Source organism: Chiroxiphia lanceolata, chromosome 1, assembly GCF_009829145.1.
Source record: "Chiroxiphia lanceolata isolate bChiLan1 chromosome 1, bChiLan1.pri, whole genome shotgun sequence".
In the NCBI taxonomy this organism is placed as follows: Eukaryota; Metazoa; Chordata; class Aves; order Passeriformes; family Pipridae; genus Chiroxiphia; species Chiroxiphia lanceolata.
In genome coordinates, this window is record NC_045637.1 from 149409179 (window position 1) to 149434138 (window position 24960).

General features: G+C 41.5%; 1 protein-coding gene and 2 long non-coding RNA genes across 4 annotated transcripts in view; 1 reads left to right on the forward strand and 2 right to left on the reverse strand.

Moving 5' to 3' along the window:
• Positions 1-584, reverse strand: part of GALNT11 (polypeptide N-acetylgalactosaminyltransferase 11) — a 48657-nt gene extending 48073 nt beyond the window's left edge. The window contains exon 1 of the mRNA XM_032697251.1: positions 489-584. The gene's annotated coding sequence lies outside the window, so the exon portion shown is untranslated. The remainder of the gene's footprint in view (positions 1-488) is intronic.
• LOC116791351 lies at positions 143-15451 on the forward strand. Of its 2 annotated transcripts, none has more exons than XR_004358715.1 (5): positions 143-241; positions 5190-5355; positions 5784-5915; positions 6586-6732; positions 15390-15451. It is a non-coding gene; the product is annotated as an uncharacterized LOC116791351 (long non-coding RNA). The 2 variants fall into 2 exon arrangements; XR_004358709.1 differs by having other exon boundaries at positions 6586-6745; positions 15390-15437.
• LOC116791367 lies at positions 11021-23179 on the reverse strand. Its single transcript, XR_004358725.1, has 3 exons — positions 23012-23179; positions 14355-14484; positions 11021-11160 (listed from the first exon to the last, which is right to left on the reverse strand). It is a non-coding gene; the product is annotated as an uncharacterized LOC116791367 (long non-coding RNA).
• Positions 23180-24960: the final 1781 nt, after the last annotated feature.

Genomic DNA, 24960 nt, shown 5'->3' on the forward strand with positions numbered 1-24960 from the left:
AAAACAGTAATTACGTTATCTTCCACGCTATGTAGCACAACCCGCTCCAGCCCCTCGGTCTCCCGTTAAACCAAGAGCCCTCAGCACGCAGCTGGATCACACGGGGACCCCGCCTGGGCAGCCACCGCTATCAGTCCGTACGAGTGCCAGAAAGGGGGTAGCCCTGAGCCCGACCCGCCTCTGGGGCTCGGGAAACCGCGTCCCTCAGGGCAGGCGGAAACAGAATCACAGAACCAACCAGGTTGAAAGACCTCTGAGATCGCCGAGTCCGACCTACGACCGAACACTACCGCGTCAAACGAGCCTGGCCCCGTCCCTCACCCCCGGGCTGCCCCGTCCTTCATCCCCCCCAGCTGCCCCTCGCACCGCACCGGCCCCGTCCCTCGCCCCCCCGGGGCTGCCCCTCACACCGGCGCCGGTTCCCCCGCCGGGGCCGCCTCCCCTCGCACCGTCGCGGCGGCCCCTGTCCCCCACAGCCCCGCACTCACCGCGGCGGCGGCATCGCCCCGTCGCCCACCCCGCGCCCGCTGTGGCGGCAGCGCTGCCGCCATGTGACCGCCGCCCTCCTCCTTCCTGCTCCTCCCTTTCTCCTCCTCTTCCTCCTCCTCCTCCGTCGCCGCCATGACAGGCGGGGCCGCGGCGGCCCGAGAACATGGCGAGCCGTGAGGGGCAGAGCGGAGGGGCTGTGGGGTTGTTACTCGGCTTCCTTTTGCCGACCTGGGCGGGGGGGTGAGGGGGGTTAGGGATGGAGGGATGCGGATGTGCGGCTTTTGCTCCTCCTCTCCCCTCAGATTGCTGTGCATCTCTCTGCTCGTCCCACGGGGCTTGCACGGTCCCTTTCAGCGCTCTCTGAAGTTTAAAGCCCCTCACGGAGGTGTTTATTTTACGGCCCTGGAAGTACAGGATCACAGAATCGTTAGGGCTAGGAAGGGACCTCTAGAGATCATCCAGTCCAACCCTCTGCCAAGGCAGGGTCACCTGGAGCAGGTGACACAGGAATGCATCCAGGTGGGTTTTGGAATGTCTCCAGAGAGGGAGAATCCACGACCACCCTGGACAGCCTGTTCCAGTGCTCTGGCACCTCAATGTAACGAAGTTCTTCCTCATGTTGAGGTGAAATTCTTGTGTTTTAGTTTATGGCCATTGCTCCTCATCCCATCGCTGGGCACCACTGAAAAGAGTCTGGCACCATCTTCTTGGCACCTACCTTTGAAATATTTGTATGCATTCATGAGGTCCTTCTCAGTCTTCTCCAGACTAAACAGGCCCAGCTCCCACAGTCTCCTTATAACAGAGATGCTCCAGTCCCTGAGCTTGTCCAGGGGCTTTGAAGAGGAGAAAAGGAGTGTAGGTCAGGTTGTCAGGATGTCTGGGCTGACCAGCCATGGTTCCCTCACCCTGTAGTTTCAGTAGCTCTGTGGAATGTAGGGGGCTGGTTTCTTGAGCTGGAAGGGCGAGATAGCTGAGGGAAATCAACCACAACTACCCTGAAATAATCTGAGATTGGCAGTTAATGTGCTTCCATAGCGACAAGATTCGCATCCTCACAGGTGGAGAGGAGCACTGAAACCTCAGATCTTTGATACCCACAGTGAGTGATCACAGAACCACAGAATGGGTCAGGTTGGAAGGGACCACAGTGGGTTGTCTGGTCCAACCTCCCTGCTCATGCAGGGTCATCCCAGAGCACATGGCACAGGATTGCATCCAGACAGTTCTAGAATATCTCCAGTGAGAGAGACTCCACACCCTCTCTAGGCAATCTGTTCCAGTGTGTGGTCACCTGCACAGCAAAGAAGTTCTTCCTCATATTCAAGTGGAACTGTGTGTGCTTCAGTTTCTGCCCATTGCTCTTGTCCCTGAAGATCAATCCACTGGCTTGCTAGGCCACAGCATGGTGGGGTGCCCACCATACCACAGATCTGTCTTTATGTGAGAACAACTTGGCAGGTGTCCTTTCTCCAGAAAAGGTGGTGAAACTTGAAGGTTTTGGATTCATAAACCCTGGTGACGTTTGAGAACAAACTCATTGTCAGATTTGAACAGCACAGTCTGTACTGGGAGCTTACTTTGTAAATACCCAGATTACAGAACTTGAGCTGCCAAGTGACACTTTGAAGATGGCAGATTTTATTTAAGGGAAGTGGAAATTAAACCAAGTTGACACAACCCAAGCCCATTCTTTGGCAGATATTGCCCCCGGTATCCAGAGATTATGGCAAGGTGCTTTATAACACACAAATACAGCAGAGTAAAGAACCTGTCAAAAAGCTGTAGGTACAGCATTAAAGCACAGAGGGCAAAAAGGCAATCCGTAATCAGGAGCTGCAGTGAGAGGAAAAGGAGTGACAGCCTGTGGAGGGGTTAGTAGGCAGATGACAAGGAGGTAGCAGGGATCAAGATGAAAGCAAGGTGTGCAGTTAAGTGAGATAACCACACAGCCAGCACCCCCATGAGACAGCTTTTCATAACTCCTGTTTCATAATGGCTAACACACAGCTTTGATCTCTCTCTTGCAATAATTGAGCCTGAGGACTGGAGGTGCGTGTTAAGCTCATTTAGGTAAAAGCAACCTCAGCTCATATGCTATCTGCTTTCTGCAGAGCCATTATCCTTGAAGTCCTTCTAATTTGGCCAGTTGTTGCCTACCTTGTAATTCCAGGTATTTAATCTCTTTTAGTTCTTATCACACAGAGTTTCCCTGGTGCTTGGATTATAATTTTATTAACAGAATTAATAAACCGCTACATTTTAGCGTCATTTGCTGTAAAATCTTTGATACGTGTTTCACTTCTCAAAATTCCTGATAATGATAATCTGTCCAGCCCAATTGCTTAATAAACTCTATGATAACTCATTAGTGTTAACTAATTGACCCACTACCAACCTGCTCACAGCAAGGGACAAGAACTCATATGAAAGTGCTGGCAAGAAGTCATAACCCAAAGTAATCCTCTGTCAGTGTGGGTTGTGGTTAGAATCTGGGATCCACATGTACTCAAGCACTGAAATTTCATTTCTGTTGTTGGCGTGTCTTGGACACAGAAATGACACGAGAGAAAGGGACACTCTGAGCTGCAAAAGATATTGTTTAAATCCCGTCTCATTTCTTAGATTGACTCACTGCCTTTGTGAAAAAGAATGTAAATGTCCCCAAAACCAAACAGAATTAATGTATATTATTTTTCTAACTCCAAATTGTTCAGTACAAATTTCCCCAGCTGATGTGTAGAGCTTGTTGATCAGCTGAGATAGAGAAGACTGGGGGAAACTCCAACTGGGAAAACTTGCATTTGTTTCAGTTGTTTCCTGCTACAATTGTTTGCCTACGGGCTGTCTGTGACTGAAGTCAGTCTGCACATCCCCTACTAGAATTTCTATGTGATTATGGCTGTGAATGGTTTTAAAAAAACCCTTGTAAGTGCTGCAGAGTTTATTTGGAGTGTTTGAGGAAGCAGAACATTTGTCTGGTTGCTCTCAGGCATCTTCCTTCCTACTACAGATCACTTAATGTGGTTTTTTGCCTGTTTTCCAAAGAAAATAGGGTCAAATGACAACTCTGAATATGTATATGGATTTATCTGATCTGCTCTCTCTTCTCAAATACTTTTGAAATCTTGGGCCATATATATCAAATTTGATAGTAGGTGAAGATCTCAAAGGAATTATATTCTAAATGCCTTTGCAAAAATAGATGTCTGAATAGAAGAGAGAGACTGTTATCCAGCACTGAGGAAAACCCTGTAGAACAAGATCATTCCTCATACTCTTAAATTTACTGGGAGCACTCGGGGAAGAATTCACAGAGCTATCATGGCTAGTCTGTTGAAAACATCAATCTCTCATGCTTTGGAGTAGGTGAAAAGGCCAAAAGGATGTTAGGTACATTAGGATAAGGAATAAAGAACAAGATGGGATGCTTTGTAAAACTGCAAGCGCTTGCACATCTTGAATAATGTGTGAAATTCTCCCTAAAGCACTAAGAAAGGTACAGAGAAAAGCAATTAACTGATTGGAAGTAAGGAATTGCTTCCTTAAAAAAAAAAAAAAAAAAAAAGGTGTTTAAATACACTTAAATAGTTTAAAATCTCTTGTCATAGAGAAAGTGAATTCTATGTTTCTTGTAGCAGGAGATTTAGGTGTCCTGAGTGAAATTACCAGCCAATAAATTTAAAAGAAACAAAAGTATCTTTTCTCCAGAGTTACAGTTGTAAATTGTTGCAAGAGTATCTGAGAGGTCAAAAGTATAAATGTTCTGGTGAGTGGATTAGAAATGGAAATGAGAAAAAGCCCCTCAAACATAATGCCAATGCAGCTACCAGCTGAGGAAATCTCCAAGTGAAGAGGTGGATTCAGCCAGCAGATTAAGGCACCTAAATCTGGATTTCAGCGTGTAGGTGTCTCCATGTGAACCAGATGTCTAAGCTCTCCTTACACTCAGCAGAGAACTAATGTGGGATTTGGTTACATAAACGCAGGCATCAAGTGCCATGTGGAGTTTTCTACTTGGCATCCTGCTCCAGGGAAGCAGCAGGGCTCCTAAAAAGCCTGTTCTATCTGAAGTCTCCCATGGAAGTCTTTGCTGTCTCAGCCCACCACAGTTGTCACTAAGCACTGGTGGTTGGCAAGCTGAACCCTGCTCGTGGCTGCACAACAAGCTGTCCAGGTCACCTTCATTGGAAATATGAGTGTATTTTGAACCCATCAACTGTATTGAGTAATTCTGTATTGACTCTAGGAGGAATCTGTGTTCACAAGAAGACATCTCCATTGGACACCTCAATCTGAGTGTCAGAATTTATAGGCTTTGCCAGGCTGTACAGAGGGAATATTGCTTAGTTTCTAATGATATTTCCTTAAGTTTCCTTAGCTAGTTGATTCGGCAGGGCAGGAATTCAGCATTTAGTAGAAGAATACAAGAGATTATGTATGAAAAACCATCTTAAGGTACTCGGATTTATTGATAGTAAGGATTGTGGGAAGGTTTAGAGTCACAGTGAACTGTTTAAGGGTGCATGGATGTGTAGTGAACTTTGAACACAGTGCCTGATTGCCTAAGCCCGGAAGATACCCGATGGCCAAGAGTTCTGGGGCAACCACAGACGCTGCTGATGAAGCCACGAGATGACAGATTTTTAAGCTGTTACATCCTGTAGCTGAAATGGATTTTTTTTTTTTTTTTCACACAGGTAAATCAAAACTAATTTGGTTGATGACAGGTTTTGCACCATTCTGCGAATCAGACCAGTTAGAACTTGTTAAGAGTAGCAGAACTTGCCTAAGAAGAATTTAGGCTAGGACTCAGGGTAAAGAAATTAGAAAGAAGGATAATTAGAAAAGCCAGATGATAATTGGGTGAGTTTTGGAACGCAAAATCAGCTTTTTCGTCAGTCTCTTGTGCTTCAAATGGTTTACATTTTCTCATTGGAGTTACAAAACTTTTAGCACTAGTGCTGTCCTCTTGGGCTGATGACAGTTTTAATAAAACAAATTCAGCAGGCTCAGAGTTTCTTTTTTGGGCTTAAACAAGGATGGAAGGAATGTTTATACTTCTAAAACTGCATTGTTAACCAGTTGTGCTACTGCAGCAATGTTTCCATTTGCTGTTTATTGAGAGAATGCCCTGATCATGCAACAAATAATAAATAAATAAATAATAAAAACATTAACAGACCATCTGTAACTCTCAAATGTCCTGCTCTTCAAGGTGAGACAGAGACAAGAGCAGAGAGCAGATCTAATACCATATAATTGACAGGCCCTCTCCCTTTTCTCATTCACAGGACACAGATAAGATGTAACAACCAGCTAAATATATTAACATTAACCCACGCTAATGAAGCAAGAAACAAGTTGTGGGCAGGAGCATATGTGATGTGGCCCTAAAATGTGCAGGAATATGAGGAAGAAGCCAGGTGTGTGTGACAGACAGTGCTTGGGAGAATTCACAGATCTAAAGACCCTGCTAAGACTTGTTTTGTCTTAGCAAGGAATTGCAGCACTGAGCATACAGAGAGTAGCATTGTCATGCTCTATTCAATTCCCTTCAACTTTTTCCTTCATTTTTCAGCCCAGGCTGTGTTATTTTGATGTACTTCTTAACACTTCTCTTCTGTAGAGTCTCTCCAGAACTGTGGAAAAGTTGTTTTGTCTTTGAGGTGTTGCTGGCTAAATTCCATCTATTTTTCATGTTCAGAAGTTCTCACTCTTAAGATCTGGTAGTGAGATGCTGCATATTCTAGAATTTCTTTTTACTGCAATAAAACATTCCTTGGAATCTGTGGAGAGGTAATTGGCTAAACATTCTGTCCAGTGTTGCTCAATTGTGCTCAGAACACTTCACAGGCTTGGGGTCTGAGTCAGCCTGGGTTGATTTCTTTTCCACTTTGGACTGTTTTGCAAAGTTTTGAGAATGAAAACAATCCCATAAACTCCAGAAATCTCATAATTGAATTGGCTTTTCCCCAATGAACTCTATTAGAAATCTACCAAGAGTTTCCTTTCATCATTGTTTCTACTCCCTGATAAGAGAAGGAAAAAAGTTTATTTGCAGAGGAGCTCAGTCACATTATCTTCTTTTTACAGATGTGGAAGTTAAAGCAAAGAAACATGAAGTTATTTGTTCCAGGTCATCCAACTAAGCAGTGGCAGACAAAAAAATAAAAGCGAGTCCTTCAGTGCTCATTCTGTTGCATCACTCTGTCTTCCTGTTTTGATAAAAACATCTGAAAAGTAATTTTCATAGGTAAGTATGTGAGAAAGATTCAGACTTCCTGAAAAGTCTGACAAAACCTTTAGTTATGTCACATAAACAGGGGTTAGATAGAGTTCAAACTGAGACAAAGGCTCTAAGCCTGAATTGTGGCATTTCTTTTGTATAGATATTTATATTTTTTGTAATTTTTTCTCGTAGCACGTATAATCTTTCCAGTATCATCCATCAAAAGATGCCTCAGCCTCTAGCCCCATACCTGTTGTATTACAGGATGCTCTTTCTTTTTTTCATGCTGCAGTTTTGTTTTTTACATTCTCAAGAATGGATTTTCTCTTTCCCACCACTGAGAAATGTGTAAAAAGGATGTATGTGTAAGAAGAAAAGGACGATTATCCAGTAATATTCATAGTTCCATTTTAGCTCTATTTTTTCCCATTGGTTTTACAAAATTATGCTGATTCATACCAACTGGGGCTAGTTCCCTGCTTCTCTGTAGCAATGTTACTGTCTCTTGTAATCACAGAATCACAGAGTTGTACCCCTTCTTTTACCCCCCTCTCTGATTTTTCACTGTCTTCTATTTCTGTGACCCACGCTAAAAAAATTTCACAACTTGTCAATTTGTACTTGTACTTCCTTTTCAGAGGCCTGAGTTATATTAGTATTCCTCACCTTTGCATTGTTTGTCTCAAAGAATATGTGCAATTCAGGAGTAGTTGTGTTTCCTACCTTATGCACATGTAAGAAACTGAAGAGGAAATTATATTCTCATAGCTAAGAGGACAAGAATTAGGAGACGTGACTGTCCCTCAAGGTGCTCTCTCCATAAATCTGATTTTACTGCTTGATGTCTTCATTTGTTATATACAGTATGTTGATAAAATTCTTACCCCTACAATGTATTTAATTTGTTTGGATTAGAAGCACTTGTGGACAATTAAGTATCACTACAAGCCTGACCTCTCAGGATTCCCAGGCAAATCTAAAGCAAAACAACAAAAAAAAAATCCCCATCAGCAGTGTACTCTGTTGCATCACTAACTTGTGGTTTACCAGAGAAATGTGTGGGAGTAGGCTACCAAAAGCAGTGTTTCTAAAATGCAAGTTTTGGAAGTGTATAAATGATGAAAACAAATTAGAAAGTAAGCATTCTAGTTGGTCTATACAGAACCCAAGAGCTGTGCAGTTACTTTATTCCTGATTTTAGCAAGAGAAAAAAATCTATATGATTAAAAAGCTTAAGGTAATTTTGGGGCCTGTTAAATTAAATGAATGACGGGGGGAAACCATTATCTCACTATCTGAAAATGTCAAGCTCTGAAAGAAGTACAGTGCCTAAGAAAATGGTGACATTGGAAGATAAATACTGCTGAAATGTGGCCTGAATAGACGGAATAAATAGCATGTTAATAGCACAGTCTGTCCAAGTTATGAGATGCCCCCTGGTGTTAAAAACTTTGGCTGTTTATCTCTGTTGAGACATGGTACATGGGCAGGGCAGGTTAAAACACCAGGATAAAACATCTAAAGCATTAAGAGAGGATAAGAAAGTGTAAAAGGTAAATGGAAACTATATAAGGACACAAAGCTGCAGGATTGGTAGCAAGGCCATTTAGGATCTACCTGCCATGTGCAATAAGCAGAATTAGCTGTAAGCTCCTCGGTTTTAGGTAACATTTTCAGAAGCAGGAATTGGAGGGTGCTGTATGGTGATCCAGCTGGGGAAGGGGTCAGCAGCATTTTATGGATGCTATAGATGGAAGTGAGGCTTGGAGAGGCTTTGGAGAGCCACAGAGAGAGGAGTGTCCTTCTTCACCCAGATGTCTCTCTCATAGCACTGTGAGGGTTATGGGGCCCCCAAATCTACCCGTGCAGCCTTGTGTCTCAATTCCTATCACCACAAACAATAATATACCCTGTCTTCTTCCTACAGCTACTTCTACTCGTTTGGGGCTGCTGAGAAGATGAGGAAGCAGGGGGAGGGCACAGGAGAAAAGGAACTATTTCAGCAAAGGGAAGGGAGGAATAGAAGGTGCTGAGCCAAAGAGGAAGGGCCTTAGAGAGCAAAGCTTTCTGTTCCTACTGCTGGGGTCAAAAATCACTGCTCCAAAGAACCTGACAGTAATTCCTGCTCCCCTGGCTTTCAGGGACAGCAGTGGTTGTGCAGGTAGAAAGCAGGTGTGACCTGTGTGCCTTGATGTTTCTGTGTAACCCAGAGCCCTGAGCAGAGTCCCTGTGTCCCCAATAGTGCAATGACTACTAGGACACGCTTTTACAGGAGCCCTAGAGTTCAGGTAGAACTTTATGTAAAGTATCACTTGTTAGAGAAATGCTAGTAAGTAATAGTAGTAGTATCTTGAATAAGATAAGAGAAAGAAGTGGAAATAAAATATTTTCAAGGTCTGATATTAGGCTGGTTGGCAAGAGGAGGATTTAGAAGAGTCAGAATTATCTTGGAATAGTCTTGTCAAGAAAGAAAAAAGAAAACTTGGAGTAGGAGAGATAAACTAGAATTCTATTTTTGCCTCTAAATTGGTAGGGATGGCTCTTCTCCAAACCTAACTGGCAGTACTGTTTGCTAGGAGGTTGTCCTGTGGTGTTAGTTATCCAGGACCTTTCTGGAAATAAAGTCACATAAACTGTGGGAACCTAAATATGTATAAAGAGCAGAATCAAAATAAAGTGATTCTAAGACTGGGGGGAGTTCCTGCACTATAATGTATCTTTTTTGTAACTGGATATTTAGTATTTCCAACCTTGTTTTGGAGGCTCTTCAGGAGGCAAAGCAAAAGATGTTTGCTGCTTCATTCAAGCAGAAAAAAAAGAGTATCATAAGATATTTTCAATGCTAAATGAATAGTAAATCTCACCCCTTTTTTCTGTTCTTGGGGGGAAAAAAAGAATATATAATATTGTATCATTAAGAGAAAATACCAGTGGTTTAGCCAGGTATCTGATTTTAATGCCTACATATTTTGGAGATTCATTACTCATGAAAGTTTTGTGGATTAGGTGAGGACAGGGAAATGAGGAAATGAGGGCAAAATCCCTTTGAACAGCACGGTGAACAGATCGATATTGGTTGTAACAAAATTTCATTTCAGCCCTTCATTACATAGAAATTTGTTGTAAATCAAACAATCCTAGTGGTGTTCTTACAGCCATTGTTGCCAAAAGAAATAAGGTTAAAATTTCAGCTTTCATTGTAGCGAAAGCCTCCAGCCCTTGTGATCAGAGGAATAAAGCCTTAAAGATTTGGCAGCTCATCCTACAAGAGTCAATTTAAAAATAAAAATAAATGAAAAAAGAACAAAGGGAAATGTTTTGTAGTATTTTTTAACAAAGCCATTCTTATTTTACAAAGACCAGCTCCTGAGTTTGTTAGTGCTCAGGCTGGTAACACTGAGTGTAAGTCCCAAATATGTCTTCTGGCACTGTATCAATTTGAGTTAAACCAAAATATATTCTCCATTCTCCTAAATGCAACTTCTGCTGTACCAGATTTTGGAACCAAGTTATCTGAAAATTACAAAGCAGTACCAGATGGTGACTGTAGGCTGGCCGGAATTTGCAGTCTCTCTTGTCTTGCCACATGTTTCACCACTTGGAAAAGTCTAAATTATATTGTTCAATTATTTGTCTCCTTGGCTCAATGTTCCCTTTCTTTGATGTTCTGGATGGGTGCAATTCTTCATGTGTTCACTAGGTGGGTCCCCACAACTGTGCACAGGGGAAGCAGTTTGTTGAGTGGCCTGAACACGCTTGGGTAACTATCTCCCAGTCAGCTTTATTACCACTTTTGGTTTTGGCAGAAGTTCACTGCACCACTCGTTTCGATGTACAGTTTAGTGATTAGAGTGTTGGGAAGTTATGCTTTGCTACTTTCTATACTAGTCAAAAAGAAACAAACAAAGGCATCTTTTCCCATCTGTGTGAGGAATTTACTGACTACAGAAGAAAAGCAAGACTTTATAGCTAAATCTTCAAAAATTTTCTTTCCAAGTGTTTTGTATGAGTGTGCACTTACATTAAAAAAATATTTACCCTCTCAACCCGACCAAAACAAAACCCAAACACAAAACTTTAGTTCTCTCTCTCTCTCCCATAATACCCCATAGAGAAGATAAAGGAAAAAATAATTCAGATACTAGCAGTATTTTTAATTTCCTATTAGGAAGTCATGGTACTCTGACTGAGGAGGCAAGTAGCTTCTTTACTGTCTCAGGTTGTGTCTTCACCCTGCCAAGGAAGAGGAGCCATTAACCTGCAGGGAGCTCTATTCTGTCATGTCTGGGCTGTTTCTGACATTTGAACTCATACACTTAAAGCTATATCTCTGTATGGTGTAGTCTGTAGCACTGATTTAACTTAATCGCGGATAACTCTTACTCTGGGAGACTCATCTAAAGATATCTTTTCGATGCCCACTTCTTGTATCTTGGCACCTGCGGAAAGAAAATCAAAGCAGACAATTTCAATTATTGCGAGGTTTGGGTTTATTTTTTTCTTCTTTTGTTCCCCCTCTTATCCAGGCTCACTAAGTGAATCTTTTTCATCTGCTTATTTGATATGGTAAGATAATTCCTGTGGAAAACTATCAAGAAATGCAAATTTTGATCAAACTAGAGGTTTTATTTCTTGTGATTTATGTTTAGAGGGCAAAAAAAGGTGTAGAAAATTCTTACATTATTTATTACAAAGATACGCTGAGAACTAAAATTGATTGTTTTCTTGCTCAGTAACCAACTTGCAGTAAATAAAACTTTTATTCATTATTGACTATATTTAAAGTCAGAAAATCTTGATCTGTCAAATGATTAATGGAAGATGAGAAAGGCTGTCACAGAACACACAGAGATGGTAGTACTTAATGTCAGAGATCTGGCTCAAAATTCATCCTCAGCAGTGACTATAACATCCGATTTGCTGTTTTGAGCAAGCAGGTAGATAGAACTTTCTGTGTTTTACCCAAACCAGTTCCAATGGTCTGCTTGTCCTCATTTTGATGGCAAGAATCCAGACTTCAAAAAAAGTAGCTTCTGTACTGTTTTAGTTATCTTATGTCTCCAAGTCATGGTTATGAGCTCCAGTAGTTATCTCTCCATTATCAAGCTCGTACCGGTTACGATCTCCCCTCTTCAGCTCAGTGCAAGTGCTCCAGGAATCCAAGGCAATGAAGAGCAGTGAGAAATTCTATGAAAACCTTGGTTCAGATTTGGAAAGTTCTTGTGAGTCTGAGTCTGGAGACGATCTCGGAAGGGGCATCTCATGCTCTCCATGATTAGAGTTACCCTTGTGTGTCCCTGGGCAATTACTGAAGTGTAGTGGGAGTGCTCGTCATTTCTACTTCCAGAGCTACAAAACCACAGAGCCAGACACTCTATATGAGGCTGGTCTGCTCACACTTGTCTGGCACCATCATTTCCTCTGGGAGAATGGCAAAAGCAAATAGCAACTTGTCTGTTTGCATGTAGGCGTGAGCCTCCTGAGAACATATAATTTGGCACCGCGCGCAAGCGAAGTTCAAACATCCTCAAGCTCTGAGCTGTTGACAGCTCCTCTCAGAATAGACACGCAAACTACGCAGAGCAGTTTTGGTGCTGCCTTATCTCAACATCACCTTCAAAACCCGTAATGGTTCCCCAAGTCACTAAGTCACCCTGAGCTGGGAAATGCGCTCGCAGCAAAGGGTGTTAACCTTTGCATCGTCCCCGCTCGCCTGCAGGCGGAGGGTAACAACACCTTACAGCCTCACCGGGACCCTGGGGGAGGCACAGCACACTTCAGCCTCTGTGGGCATGGAATGCTTATGTCTTGCTGCCCCGCAGCGGCTGGGTTTACAAAAGGAATAATCCCCACAACACAGGCAATGCTGAACAATTCAAATAGTAGCAGTTTCTCAGGTTATTAGCTCTGCAAAACAGGCATTACATTTACACTGGTTCCCTGTCTACTACTCTGAATTTGAATGCAATTAAGCATAGCTGGTGTTGTCACACCTCTGCTGCTGTCCCTCCTTTTTAGAAGGTAGCATGGAAGGGCCAAGTATCACTACTGTAATGAAATCAGAGGGAGGTAAATACAGCATATGAATATTCCAAGGCCTCTTGAGATTGAGAATCAGCACACAAACCTTGGCTACAACTCTGAAAACCTGCAGTTGTTAATAGAGGATTAAAGTGGTAGGGCATCCTCTGGGCTATAGCAGGATTTAGCAAATGCCTGTGAATGCAGCATTCAGTAGGACTCCAAGGCAAAGCTCGACTGTAACTTGGAGTCTGCACAGAGGGAAGAGGGAAAGCAGTCCAGGATCATGTTACTCATCTGATTGCAAAGGGCTCTGTTTTCAGTGCTGCCCCCAGGGCTTTACCTGATCTATCCAAAGAGAAGATGTCTGCCCTTCCCACCCTGCAATCATTCATACATAAACAACTCCAAATACTTTTCTGACTGTTCTGCCAGTTTCAGCTCTTCTTGCTTATCCAGTGCCTCCTCTCCTGCCAAAACAACAAACTGAGCTTGTGTGGGTTGTGGTTGGGGGCAGAGTCAGCCAACAGCCATGTGCTCGTTTCCTTTGTTTTTCACGTTTCTCTTTGGCCTTTCCTTGGGTAGAATCCAAGGGATGGATCACTGCTGGTTCCATCATGATGCAAAAGGAACAGACATCACTTTTCAAACAATGACAGCTTTATGAAGCTGAACAGTCTCAGCCAAAGTCTTGATGCTATCATCAGTCATGTCTTTCTTCCCAGTCCCTGCAGGTGACTGCAGCTGGCAGCAGATCTTTTGACAGTCAGATTCTGTATGTTATCTCTGCTGGACCAAGCCTTTAAATAATTGGACAGGAAGATCTGGGAAACAGATATGCTGTTTCAAGGCATAAATAACATCATGCTGAGTGCTGCAGAAAGCTTTTATTTAATTCAGTTTGATTTGGTTCAAATATGGTCATCTGGTTTGGCTTGCAACCAAGATTTCCGTAGATATATGCTCAGTTTCTTCTTAGACCATCGACTGTCACATGCAACTCACTTCTCGCTGTGCCTCCAGTCCTCAGCTCTTCAGTGGGAATAGGAAGATGTTCTTGACTTACAGGAAATGGAGATAAGGAGTGATGGGAAGTAAGTTTGTGAGATTTTCTAATTTTCTAATAATAGAGATCCGTATAAATAATCAAAACATGGGACTGAAATGACAAGAGTTGTTGCTACTCACAACAGAGAAATGTGGAGAGCATTGCTGGTACCCTGCCATCAAATCATGTTGTGTAACAGTGAGATCCATCCCTGTGACGAAAGCCAGACCATACAAAGTAAAAACTATTTAAACTGTTAAAGTGGAACTTAAATTTTGGGTGCTCTGTCTGACAAAGTCACTGTGATGGTGAATTAGACCAGTTATAAGGAAGAAATCTTTTACCGTGACAGGGGTGAAACACTGGCAGAGGTTGCCCAGAGAGGTGATGAATGCCCCATCCCTGGAAACATTCAAGGTCAGGTTGGATGGGGCTCTGAGCAACCTGGTCTAGAGGAAGATGTCCTGCTTATTGCTGGGGGGTTGGACTAGATGAGCTTTAAAGGTCTGTTCCAACTAAACCATTCTATGACTCTAGGGTTTAATTCTTCAATTTCCTTATTACCTATTGTGATGATTACTCAGAGCTTCATTTTAGGTCACAAAGTATTTTTGATAGCGATCAACTTCACATTTTAATCTGCAGGTATTACCCTAAGGCTATTTCTTCGCTTCCAACACACCAAGATGTTTACCTAAGTAGGAGGAAAAAAAAGAAAGAAAAAAGAAATGAAAGAACCTTGACCAAGGACACACGCATTCCTGTTTGCCTTTTTTTATTCCCCCACCCTTTTTCACAAAGGGACAATTTTGGCTACCTGGCCTTTCATGGAATGCAATCTGGGAGGTGATTTCATTTTTACCGTGTAGAGGAACGGCACAATCCCAGCAGCGACAGCATCTCACCCCCAGTGTATCAGCAGTGCCTTCAGCCTGAGGACTAGCAGTTCCCCAACAGCTCTGGACCAGGGACAGCAAAGAAGCATCAGATGTTTTGACCTGTGGCATTTTATGATATTTCCTTGCTTCCCAGAAGTCTGGGAGGCTCTGGATTCCTTGGCGTCTGGTTGAGCCAGGAAGATAGATTAACTGAAGGACTGTTACTGTTTTGTCTTGGGTGAGGCCTTGTGGGCAGCCAGCTGTTTTATTTTGTGTATTGCACAAAAGGTTCCTTTAAATCTGTTTGTTCTAGGGATGAGAGCTTAGAAATGAGAGGATAAACTGTGGGATATTTTTTTTCTTTGCACAGCAGTCTTCACTGGCCAACACTGTTGGCAAAAGCAGGTAGAAGAGAGAAATCCCCTTAGAGCAATGCTCACACACTGCCCTGTCATGCAAAGTTTAGGCCAGAAGGTTAAGTCCAGTATGGTGCTAAGGACCTGATTTTAAAATTATCTCACTGCCTGTCCCAGCTGTTACAGGGTGCTTTTGTAGCAGTATAATGTGCTGAGCAGTTCTGAAAGTCAGGACCCAAGAGTCTAATGCTGTAGCTGGACCACAATTACTGTGGCTTTGTGTACACAAGGAGCTCTGCTGACTTCACTGGGTTTCTCCATAGACCAAAGTGTTCACCTAGAATTGAATGTTTATCTGTTTGTAGATCATAGATGTCCTACAAGCTGTTCGAGAGACAGCCTGAACAAAGCCAGGAGACACTGTGAGGTCAGTGATATTTGTGTAAACCACACAACATGGGCTTTCTCAGATCATCCTTTTATAGTGCCACAGTTCTTACTCTCTTTCACATCTGAAAACAGAAAAATTATTGTGTGCTCACTGCAGTATATCTCTTCCTGCCAAAGCTGCCTCAGAACAGAAGGAAAAGACAGCTTTGTTATTCCAGCTATGGCTTTTTAAAACATTTTTATCTGATTCAGTTAGGCTCCCAGAGAATGTTTCATGGATATGTAGCTTATTATATTATTACTGCAATATATCTGTGTTAAACCCTCTATCATTCCACAACCCTTTGAAATAAGGAAAGCTTATAAATCCTGGTTTACAAATGAGAAACAGTAGCACAGGACTTAACCCCTGTAAGATTTCTCTTGGGCAAAATTCCCATATGGGAAGAGTCTGTTGCCTTCTTTGTTCTTGTCTCAGACCACTAATGTCAGTGATGGTGAATGAACTATGTGGGATTGGGTCCATGCTGGTGAAAGGGGGTAAGGAGATATAACCTGACCTGCTGTAGTTCCCATTTATTTCAGTAAAAACTGTGAGCACACGATACTCTCAAAAGGTGAGTCTTAAATGATTTGGAGTGGCCACCCTCTAACTACTTGTAAGAAAACTGCCAGGGAGGATGCCAGTTATTTTGCTAGTTTGGGTTCTTCCTGACTGAAAGACAGAAAATGTGGCACAACAGCAGATACAGCAGCCAGTTTGGGATACTAAGGAAAGCATTTCTTTGTAAGTCTTGACCTGTCTTTGTTTTCCTATGCAAACAGTAATGAGAAAAAAATGAAATTGATAAGCATATTAATAAGTTAATTATTAACTAACTTAATAATTTTGGCCTTCAGATTGCCATTAGGAGGGATTTAAGCTAATATAGAGGTCTCTGAATTCTTATTCCAGGTTCCTTGCACACCTACCTTCTGTATTGATCAAATCCTTGAGGTTTTCCTCACAGCTGTTAAGAGACAGAAACTTTAATAGCATGTGTGCATGTGTTGTATGGCCTGGTTAAAGTCCATACATCTAAAAGCAACTCAGGTCTCAGGTTTCCAGGTTCACATATAGTTTTTTTTCTGATGCAACAAAATGCAAAACAAACTCATAATGCATTTGGACGCATCCCAAACTGGGGGTGAACACACTTTAAACCCCAAGAAAATGTAAACAGAAAAGTGTTTGCTGCATTCAGGCTTCTGTCCTGGATTCACCCAGACAGTTCCAAACTCTTTTTGGTTTTCCTGTCAAGTTTCTGGATCTAATTAGATCGACCAACATCTCACTGACGCACTAAATGAGATATATAACATTAGATAATCTCACCAGTATAAGATGAGATGTAAAATAGATTGTCAGCTTAAAAACTGGCATTGTGGTGGTGACCTTCAGTCTCCAACCCGTCCATTACTTCACTGCTTGCCAAGGAGACTTGGACTAAAACTTGCTGAGCAAGTGTTGCTTTTCACCCCATCAACCTGTGCTCTCTACCTGTGGCTTGGGCCTTGCAACTCAGTGGTAAATCTGCTTTGTGACTTGAGCAAGTCCCACAATTGGTGTGCAGTAAGTATTCCAAGAGTTTGCTATTTGTCCACCAAAGAATAGATCCACAATGCTGAAAGGAGTGCTGTATGTCACCTGTCACCTGTGCAGAATCTACTTTACCTCTAGAGAAGATTTAGGGATAAGACCAGTGACAGGACCCAAGGGAATGGCCTGAAGCTGTCTCAGGGGAGGTTTAGGTTGGGTATTAGAAAAAGGTTCTCCACCCAGAGGGTGGGTGGGCACTGGAACAGGCTCCCCAGGAAGTGGTCACAGCACTAAGCCTGACAGAGTTCAAGAAGCATTTGGACAATTCTCTCAGGCACATGGTGTGACTCTTGGGGATGGTCCTGTGCAGGGCCAGGAGTTGGACTTGATGATCCTTGTGTGTCCCTTCCAACTCAGCATATTCTGTGATTCTGTGACACTTAAACCCACAAGATTTTCTATAATGGAAAATATTACAGAAACATACAAGATGGGTCACTAAGTTTATGTTTGTCAATAAAGCCCTTCCATAGCTGCTCTGACATCTCATCCAGGCTGACATATTGATTAGTTTCTGCTGTCTGTGTCAGACTTGGTTCACCTAGAAAACTTGAGAGCCCCATCTTTCTAGTGATAAAGAAGTTACTCTGGGTGCCCTGGAACAGCTGTTCCAGCCTGAAGTAGATTGTCTTGTCACGTACCCCTGGTAACACTTCCCCTTCTTATCTCTAATGATATGGCACTCTGACTCATGTTAATGAAGGAAATAAGGCCATTATCTCTGTAAAATGTACTCTACTGTCTATGAAATGCCTCATTTTTCTGTTGTACAGTTGATTAGAACACATTCTTGGTTTCAGTTTTGAAATGGTTTTGGTTGTTTGGCTTTTTTTTCCCTCTTACAGGTCCCTTCAGACAGGGTGCTAAATTTTGCAAATCGTAACTTATAAATATATAATGTACAATTCATAAATAATTAATTGTTATTATAATTCCATTTGAAAATGCATCTGAAATTAGCTCATTTTTAGCAATTTATTGCAATACTTGAAGATAAATGGATGGCAAAACTGGGAATTGGGGTTTCTGGAAAGACAGTTTCAGGAACTCTTAGTCTCAAGGGCCTTTTTCCTTTTTTCTGCTTAGCACAGAGATGGGAGTGTTTAGCCACCAGATATATTAAACATACCACTCAAGTGTTTTTTGGCTTTGTGGGCAGGGTTGTGTATAGGAATGTACAGTCCTCACACCTTTACACCTCTGGTGTAACCTTTTTTTTTCAGGTGTTTTTACCTATGTATGATTTTGAACTTGGTACAGAATAAACACAGTGTCAGCAGGGTGTGAAGAGCTCTAGCACAGTCCTTGCATTAAAACTGCCCCTGTCTGACACAACAGTACAAAGTTCAGGCTGAACTGGATGGACTGTTCTGATACAATTTTCTTTATCTTATCAAAGGTCCCCCAGTGAGCCAGGTGAGTCCTGACTGCTTCTTGGTCTCTGGTTCCCTGGCTCAGTCTCTCTCTTCAGGCTGCATGTGTCACTTTGCTGTTCTCTGGCCACTGTTTTCTAGTTTTCTGCCTATTTTTTCTCTGGTCATTTTTATCCATTACCATATGTTAGGAATATTTTGGTTCATAAAACTCTGACTTGCCTTAATCTGTCTCAGAATAAAACATTTCTTTCTCACATTTTCCTAGATCTGTCTCTGAATGTAGTCACAAAAATTTTGACTGCTGTGTGTACTTACCCTGGTCATTTTGGATTCCCTGCCACCACATTTCCTATGCACAAAATCATATTAAACTGGCTAGCAGTTTCCCCACTTACCATTTCTACATTCCCAAAATGATAACTGTATATTAAATAACAATTGCATCTTCACAGGGACAGTCACAGCTGTGGTTGGCACCAGCAGCTTGAAGAAGTGGGCTGTAAATCTGACTCGTGACGTTTATTACATCTCTCTCCTCTGAGAAATATTCAAGTCACATTTTAAGACCATTATGGACAATTTGTCCAGACTTGAGTGAGACTACTACAAAATAAAAAATCATTTTCATATGTCTAGCTCCAGTTTGATTTCTCATGATGTGTGGGTAGTGGCTCATTTTTCTGAAAGGTCTCTCTTTGGCCAACTTGCTTTCCAGCTGACCTTATAAGATTGCACTGTGTGTCTGAAAAATCAATTAAAACAGAACTGGAATACATTTCTATTATATATTAACACATGTCCTTGTAAAGAAAGGCTGCGATCTGGGTATGCAAAAGCTAATAATTGACCAACTCGTGGTGCCATTCTATTTGTTCTATTTATTTTCTTTGCAGAAAGCATGCAAGCACTTTGGAGGGACACTAAAAAAAATCTGCAGAATATCCATACCAAGTTTAAATGAGCACATTTTAAAATGTTGAGCAATGATTATCAGTGTTTATCACCAAGGGCTCCAAAGCTCTTCTAAGAAAAGACAGAAAGTAGACTTTATAGGTTAAGGTAGTGCATGAAAAATAGGTTTATTTTGGCTCATTGTAAGACTGAAAAAAAAAAGCTGAAGATCTAATGTGATAAAGGCACATGAAACTACTGCTTTGTGGTTTTGTGTTACAAGAGACAAGTTCAGCATCTGATTTCAGGAAGTTTCTGAGGGCTCCACGAGGTGCTCAGCATTTGCACAACTGTGTCTGCAAACCACTCTGACACTGAAGCTTAATGGTGACATTTGACTTGGTGGAGAAGGTCTCAGTGACTTGTGGTCACTTGTGGGGACAAAGGACAAGGCACTGCTGTGTCAGTTGTAGTGACAGAGGGGATATAGCCTGGAACTGTCATGTCCAGTGGCAGCTGAGAACTGATTTGGCCTCCACCCTCGTTTACCTTCCTTAACTTGTGTGCAGTCTTTTGTTACTCACTGACTGTACTCCTTTTCCTCCAACCAGAATTGCTTTGTGCCCTAGAAGTATTTCACTTCCACAGATTTCATACCACAGGACTATTTTTTCCCTAAAATACTTTCACTACACTAATCTTTCACAGAATCATCATCATAGAATCATTGCATAGCCTTGGTTGGAGGAGACCTTAAAGATCATCCAGTTCCAACCTCTCTGCCATGGGCAGTGACACCTTCCACTAGACCTAGTTGCTCAGAGCTCCATCCAGCCTGGCCTTACACACTTCCAGGGATGGGGCATCCACAACTTCTCTGGGAAATCTGTGCCAGTGTCTTACCACTCTCACAGTGAAGGATTTTTTTCTTAATATCTAATCTAAACCTACTCTCTTTCACTTTGAGCCTATTCCCCCTTGTCCTGTCATTACATGCCCTTGTAAATAGGGTTCTTTCTTGCAGGTTCCCTTCAGGTACTGCAAGGACGAAATTAGGTCACACGAAAGTCTTCCCTTTTCCAGTCCAGTTGGTATGTGGTATCATTTTGAGTTGCTATGGTCATGGAGGTGCCACAGCTTTTTTGGCTTCATGGTACTTCCAGGAGATGCCAGGACCTCTGAAAGAGTCTCACAATGTTCAGAACTACCTCACAGCCTGTAGGACTAAGACTAAAATAAATCGCTCTTATCTCTTCTCAGTGATTTTTGGGAGAACTCACCTTTCCCTCTGGACAAGGGCATATATTCTGGGAAAACATGAGGACTTGGAGCGTTTGAATAGTTAACTTCTATCCATGTTGTTTTAAGGGAATGATGGTCTTTCACCCAAATGAGTAAATTCTTTAATTCAGTTTATAACTCAAAATGAGCTTGAAAGATGAGCTAATCTCTGATGCTTTCAGTACCTGCTTTGTAACCTGAGACCATTAAGATTTTAGGGTTACATTTTTTTTCTCTGACTAAGAGAGAGGCTGGGGGCTGTATTTGAACAATGTAATGGGAGGGCAGACTCAGCTGTGATATCCAGCTGTGACTGGACACTTATTTTTTGGTGGTCATTCCTTATTGGGCCTAATTCTGAGATTAACATTTACATTCTAGGTGGGAACATATTCCAATCACCTGTTATTACCCTGTTATCATATTGAATATAATCCCTTTCATGAATATATTGCTATTGTCTTTTTTGCCTCTGTTTCTTATTGAAAACCCATTCCAGAACTTACTTGCTCTTCCAAAGAAACTTCTTCCAATTCTGTATGGTTACATGCCTGGTTGTTTTTATGTTTGTTCTCATATCAGTTTTAGATTTCAACTTAATAAATTTGATCTGGAGCAGAGAACGCTATCAGAGTCAGGTTGATGCTTTTTGAAAGAGCTTATAAGTCTGTAATTCCAGTGGTCTCCAGTTTTCTTCAAGGAGAAAGTACATGTTTCTTCCTGCCCAGTGATGCTTTGATACCAAAAGCTTTTTATTTGCTTGGAGCAATTCTTCAGTTTTGGAGGTTTGTTTTAATTTTGCTTTTACAATTGAAATATCTGATCTCTCATAGTAGATATTAAAGAGAAAACCAGCATATACCACCCAGAATCACCTTTGCTACTAAGTGCTTATACAAAGGATAAGCAATGAAACAGTTTTACTGTGAAAAGAATTAATGAGAGACATAATTTTTTACAGATAAGAAAATGGTATTGTTCACTCAACTCTGCCATTGAAGCTGCAATTTTTTGTGTCATTCGGCGATAAATATTTGTTTGACCTTTGATATGTACTTGTTTGGGTATTGGGATTTCCTCAGCTTCTCTTTTAGTGCTAATGAGCAGAATGTACTAAAAATATTTTTCTTCAACTTGCCCTGGTTTCATGGGACATCAGTGTTCTGGCAGGACTAAGCCTTTTGCTAAGGGATTACTGTCAGACTCTGAAGAGATGAATGGGAAAAGTTCATCTCCCAAAAGCTTAAAATAAAATGTCTGAGTTTCCACTCCCAGGAGTGGAAGTCTTGCTGCTGAGCTGCATGACAGCAAACCTTACAGATTTGAAGAATAGCATTATTTTTCATCCAAACATCAAAAAGTGAATTCTGAGTATCAAGTTCCTGAGTGGTATCTGACTATTTCATTAAATCAACCACATTGTACCAAGTACTTTGCATTTCATTTTGGCAGTGGGATAGTATTTGTTTAATATGGATCCTCGAGTCCTGATAAAAACAAAACTTCCGTTAAGATAAGATTGCAGGATTAGCCTCAACTTTTGTAATTAATGGCCTGCTTCCAGCAAAAACTATCAACACTTTTTCCTCAACAGAAAATATAGTTTCCTTGAGGCCAATTCTGTATGGAATGTTTGAGACTGCTTTGAGATACATATGCCACATATGTTTATGTCTGCATATCAGCAATTCTCTATCTTTAATATAATAAAAAAATTATGTGTTTATGGTGAGTTTTACATATGGATGGTTCTCCTAGCTTCTTAATTAGTTATACATTATTTAATTACTCTTGTGTCGTATGCAGTCAAAATACAAATGTGTTACGGTTATGATTAGAAGTTCCCAGACACAAAATGCTTGTCATGATAAACTTCTAGATATTAAATATCAGTTTAGATATTCATAGTTATGATAGTTCTTAATAACTATAATTCTACTATCAGTTCAGGTAATAAAATAATTCTCAGTAGAGCTTACTACTGTGCAATAAAAAAATCATCCATAGCCTTGTGCCATCAGGAGTAGTGTTGATGGGCAGGAAAAAATTTGACAGAAGGCTGCCTGCTCTGTCCCTCCTTTCACCCAAACTGCTGTGATCCCAAAGCAGCTCAGCAGGACACACTGGAATGAAGCACTAAGACTTTTGGGACCCCTCATCTCATGGTCATCTCCCAGTGGAAATGTGTCTTGTGTGCACCACAGTAATGCTGGGGTGTAATGAACATATTTCCCTCAGATTAGTGAGCCTCCACATTTCCCATACACATTTCTGTGTATACCAGAAAATAAAAGAAAATAAATTTGTATTTAAAAGGAAGACCGTAAGTTCAAGGTTATACAATTCCTGTCACCTGTGAAGCTTGCAGAGGTGCCCGCAGAAAGAGACTCAGAAGTTATTTGCTTCTCACCTGATACAGGACTTTAATCTTGTCTCAATCTTCCCCCTGCTCTTCATGCTCCTCCAGTATGTAGGTTTTGTGCCTCTCCTACAAACAATTCCTGATTTTAGTGCCCTGTCATACAGCAGTAGCACTTTCTCACACTAGGAGCTCTGCTTTGTGGCAGGATTTTAGTCGTTCATGATGTGAGGCACTGCCTGATCTTGCTGCTCTGTGAACAGGGAAGGGCACTGGGAGAGGAGGAGACGTGGCCCTTTGCTTGGCCTCAGTCCAATGTCACCCCGTGCAAGTGTCCTGTATTAGTGGTGCCAAGGGGATCAGCCATTCAACTTTCCACCAGTTCTCATGCTACATAAACACCTGATGATCTTTGTCTCTAAATTATGGCTCAGGAACATGCCCCTTTCCCAGGTTTGCTCTTAGTCTGCAACTGGGGACCTCCCAGGGCATTTTAGGACTTTATTATTAGTCTCTATGTGCTATTTCACATTTATTTTTCCCTAAGAAGCTGCCATTTTCAGTCTGGTTAACAGCTGTTTGTCACATATGTCAGCTGGAAGAGCTCTCTGCATTAATTCTTGACCAGTTTTCCCTTCAGCACCTGACCCTGTTGCTTACCTTTGGAAGCGTAACTTCCTTAGTTGGTGGAAGTGGATACGACCTTGACATCTGTTCTTTCCAAGCAGACCTTTTGTATCCCATGTTTCATGATTCCGGCAGGCAATTGCACTGTATTGATGCTCCACTTCCCCAGCATTTTGTGGTGAGCTTCTGCCTGTGTCCTTATTCACTAAAACAAGAGATATTCCTGCTGGTTTCTTCTGTTTGTTTGTCTCTCTAAACTGACTGTCGAATAAGGAGTAAAGAGCACAAATGGGGAAGTCAATTCGACTTCAAATAACATAAATTCAAGACTGTTGCTCTCTGTGCTCTCCCCACAATGCTGAGTACTGAGAGAGCTGGGAAGGCTGACTGTTTTCTGTTGAAAGTAATTAAGTTGGCCCAAAAAGGGGACCTATCAGTTACTAGTTGTAAAGGCAAGAACTCCTTTCTTTTCTTTTTATGGGAACATTCGGTAGGAAATACTCTGATTGCATGGCCAACATAACTCTGAGGATTCATGTTACCTATTTTGTGCCTTTCATATGCTAATTTATGCCTACCTAGGAATATTACAACTATAACCTCTTCATCAGTAACAGAACACAATCAATTTTGTTTGTTTGTTTTGTCTTCGATCTTCAACAACTGGAAGTTCACCTTGAGCCATTCCTTTTCTTTAACTCGCTTTCTACCCTAAATGTATCTACTGAGCTTTTATGTCTCTCTAACATTAACTTGTAATTTTTCACTGAAAGCTATGAAGTCCAGGTACTTTGCATAATAAGGCATAATCAAAACTTTAATTGGGAAAAAATAATAAACTCAGTGAAGCTACACTGGATCACACTAACTAGCATCTGTTGGGACCTTTTTGGTTTCAGTGTGGGGAGCACCTTTATGTTCTAGGGTCACCTCTAGATATTTTTTGCTTCTAAAATTGTTCTGATAAGATTTTAGACTCTCCTCTTAAAGAAAATGATAGAGTTATTTTGAGATATTTCAAAACAAAAGTTCTTCCCGGCATGAAATTACGTTATTGTAAATCTTTCCTTACTGTCACTTTCACCATTTTCTAACACTGTTGCTCAGATTCAAAGCTATTCTCCTGGCCTTAGAATTTGACAGAGTTGATAAATCAAATGTATTAAATCTGCACTTACTGTGTTACAAATACATACTTTGGAATTCCATCATTGCTGTGGTAATGCGCAATCTGGAGTCTTTACCTGGATATACCCGTCACCACTCAAGTGTCAGAATGATTTGCTAATAATCATGAGCCTTGGTACCTCCATCATTGTACTTCTGTGGATTCCTCCTTGTACAGCTCATTTTCTGCTGAAAACAGGAGTAGT